Below are 4,146 nucleotides of genomic sequence, written 5' to 3' on the forward strand. Positions count from 1 at the left end.
CCTGTGTAGTCCTTGTGTGATTATTCTTGTTTGAGGTACTGAGGGCAAGGCACAAGCCCTCCATCCCATGGCTCAGAGATGAAGAGTAAGTCTAAAACATGTGCCTCGCTCTTGGTCACTAACTGCTGTCCTGATACGGGTTATTATTTTTGGAGTTGTGGTCTTGTGGAGGCATGGGTGTTGTTTCTGTGTGTATTCAGAGGGAGGGGAGAGGCGAGAGCGTGTTGATACGCTGTAAACAAAGCTGGTTTCTTTTTGGAGGACTGCATGTGCTGAAAGCTTCAGAGTTCCCAGTCCAGAAACAATATTCTAACTCCCAGCCCCCTCCACCTTTTCCTTTCTCAGCCAAGGCTTAAGCAGCTCCTCTACCTCTAGGCCCACATTTAACATCATTGATGTCATGCTAGTCTGTACCCCTGTGTGACTTGGCCTAGGAACTAGTGCAAAATTTGGTTTGTTGGTGTGTTTTTCTGGTTTAGGAGCCTGAAACAAGCTCAGTGCTAGACACTAGTTGGGTAGCACCAGAAATCCCCTGGAGGGATTTCCAGGAGGAGGAGGGGGTACTGTTGTATGGGAGGAGCATCAGGAAGTCTCAGAGAATCCCATGCCTAAGAGCTCCTTTTTGGCACTAGGGACATGGCATTATGTCAGGGCATATGCCTCTATAGACTGGCAAACCCCACAGTGCCTCTATGGCTGAGACTATGACATGAGACCAAGAATGTGACTGGGTAGAATGCAAGTGAATGGGCCCTTTGATCCAGGCTCCAGAGCTAACAGTTCCCAGAATTCCTGAATGAATGCCTGTCCTGACTCACATTCACTTGGAGGCTCATTGACCACAGAGCCTTGTGACCTTTGGTGGCCACAGACCAAGATTGTTTTCTAGCACTGCATGTCCTACAGTCTTTTAAGTTTGAAAAGTGCTTATCCAAATTTAAGTTTTAAAATTTTTGTAAAAATAAGTTGTTCTATTAAAAAATAAGTATCATATTTTTATATGTATTATATATAAATTACTTTGGTCATATGCCCTCCATTATCCTCATCTTTTCCTAGCAAACACTTCTTTCCAACAAGTTTCCTCATGTTTGTGTCTGTGTGGTGTGTGTGTCCCACTGCATCTAATTAGGGTTGTTTATTTGATCAAGGCTAACTAACTAGTGGCTACACCACTAAAGAATACACGTTCTTCTTCCCAGCATCTGTGTTACCTGCCTGTAGGTCCTCAAGGAGGGTAGGCAGTACCTTATGATTGCCCCACTATCATCTCCCGTCCATGATGTTAAGTCTAGTTTCCTGCAGGCAGGTACAACAGCCATATCACGATGAGCTCCATTGACTACAAACAGTGCTGATAGATTGTTGCTTTCAGAGGACCCTAGTTCCCAGCATCCATGTCAGGTGGGTCACAACACATAATATACACATACATAGGAGAAAAAAAAAACTTTAGAAGTGTTCTGGAGTTTAAAGAAATTAGCATTGAGAAGTAGAGAGATGCTTCAGTTGTGAGAATGCTTACCAAATAAGCATGTGAACTTGAATTAGGGGGCCTACACCATACAAAATGGAATCACACCATATGGTACCTCAGCACTGGGGGACAGAGACACAAAGATCTGGGGAGCTGAATTGCTGAGTTCATTGAAAGACTAGTTCAGAGAATAAGGTGAAGTGTAATTGAGGGAGACCTTGCCATTCCGTGGCTTTTCACACAACCATATGCACCTGTGTACACACATGTACCCTGACACACCAAGTGTGCCTTTCTTGTTTCAAGGCTTAAGAAGCAAATAACTGACATCTCTATTCTTTCAATGAATTTGCACAAGAACACATACTAATTTAGGACAGCCATGAAAGTGTGCCATGGTTTAAGCTGTTAACTCCACTGCTATCCCTGTAGGCTATGGTGGGGAACAAGACAAACATGAGCTTGGAAGTTGTGAACACTATTACCTGTTTACTGGGAATTACCAAGTATCAAGTGCTTAAGAACATGTCACACTAAAATCTCAAAGTTTGTTTGTTTTTTTCTAGTATTTCATTTTACTGATGAGGAAATAGTCTAAAAGAAGCTAGGCATGCTAGTTCCAGCTCTTTGAATGTGATTAAGCAGGGCAATTGTTTGAGCCCAGGAGTTGGAAGGCAGCCCAAGTAACAGGCCCTGGTTCAGGAAGGAAAAAAAGGCCTCAGGTCTCAGAATTGATTTGCCTCATGGTCATCAGCTTTAGTCTCTTCTGTTTCTGAACCTGCTACCCTGAGATTTCTGGGTATCTGTGTGGTGTTTATACTGTCACCTTGGACCAGATTTGGAGTTACATAGGAGACAAACTCTGGGCATTTCTGTGAGGTTGTTTCCAGGAAGGTTGACCTGGAGAGGAAGACCCACATGGGTGACAAGTTACGGAAACCATTCCATGGGCTGAGGTGCAGGAAAAAAGGAGCTGGTAGCACATGCCTTGTATCTGACCGGTTACATAGTGGGTGGAGACTTCTTTCAAGACAGGGCGAGAACAAGGAGAACTACAAACTACCCCCTCTCAGTAACTGACTGGATCCTCAAACTATGACCCCAAATATATGAGCCTCACTCACTAATAAAAGTACAATCTGTATATTTGCCCCTGGAAGGCCGAGTGATAAGGTGTTTGGGAGATAGAACCTTAGGACCAAGATGAGGTCATGGTTCTATCTGGTTCCTCTCTCCATCCCTGGGATAGGCACTCTGTGCCTTCTGGGATCTCTGTTCAGCTATGGGAAGGAGGAATTTCCTCCCAGATAGTGTTTTAAGAGCAAAATGGCCTATGCCTGCTCCTATGTCTGCTATTGCCATTTGTATGGAAAACCAGAAGCAATTGGAATGTAAACTACAGGCCTTCAAGAATGTCAGGCTGGGGGCTGGTGAGATGGCTCAGTGGGTAAGAGCACCCGACTGCTCTTCCGAAGGTCAAGAGTTCAAATCCCAGCAACCACATGGTGGCTCACAACCATCTGTAATGAAATCTGACTCTCTCTTCTGGAGTGTCTGAAGACAGCTACAGTGTACTTACATATAATAAATAAATAAATTAATTTAAAAAAAAAAAGAATGTCAGGCTATGTGGCATCAAAGAAATGGGTGGTGAGTCATTCTGTGCTAAATCCCTTTCTTGGTGCTTTTTCAGACTCTGTAGCTCGTCTCTCCTGCTTAGTCAAATGACCCTGGTAAACTATACAGAACGAAATGAATGAGGAACCACTTTAAGAACTGACAAACTTTAGGACTGCAAGTTGTCTGCTGGGGTCAAGTGCATAGGAGTGTAATTGGCCCAATTCTTTTTTCTTTCTTTCTTTTTTCTTTTTTTTTTTTTTAAGATTTATTATATGTAAGTACACTGTAGCTGTCTTCAGACACTCCAGAAGAGGGCATCAGGTGGTTGTGAACCATCATGTGGTTGTTGGAATTTGAACTCAGGACCTTCATAAGAGCAGTCAGTGCCATCTGAGCCATCTCTCCAGTCTCAATTAGCCCAATTCTAATACAAGCATTTTGTGAGAACTGAGGTTCTAGAACTGCCATAAACTAACCTGGGATCTTAGACAACTGACTTGACTTTATAGGACCTCGATTTACCTACCTGTAAAATTGGGCAAGTATAAAAGTACTAAAAGACATGTACTAAAAGTACATTTTCCCCCAAAGAAACTCCTATTCAGTAAAGGTCATTTCCAGTCCTCCCTCACTCTCTGCTAACCATTATTCTTTGTACCTATAGATTTGCTGCTTCTAGATATTCCAATATATGATTATCAATGATTTTGTGTGTTCAGTTTTTTTGTTTGTTTCTTTGTTTAAGACAGGGTCTTGTCTTGCTTGTGATACAGGCTGGCCTTACCCTTTCTTTTTTGCTTTCAAGATCTATCTACATTGCATACTTATTAGTGCTTTATCCTTTTCATGGCTGAATTATATTCCATTGTATGGACATACCACATTTATACACTTTTAATTGGTGAAAGTCATTTGAATATTTTTTTCTTTTCTTTTTCTCTCTATTTGACCAGGTAACATTATTTTCATTTTTCTTAGGTAGAATTTCCTAGAAGGAGGATGCAATGTTTGCACAACTCTGTAAGGATGCTAAAGAACCATGGTACTGT

Source organism: Mus caroli, chromosome 11 (assembly GCF_900094665.2).
Source record: "Mus caroli chromosome 11, CAROLI_EIJ_v1.1, whole genome shotgun sequence".
NCBI classification, from domain to species: domain Eukaryota; kingdom Metazoa; phylum Chordata; class Mammalia; order Rodentia; family Muridae; genus Mus; species Mus caroli.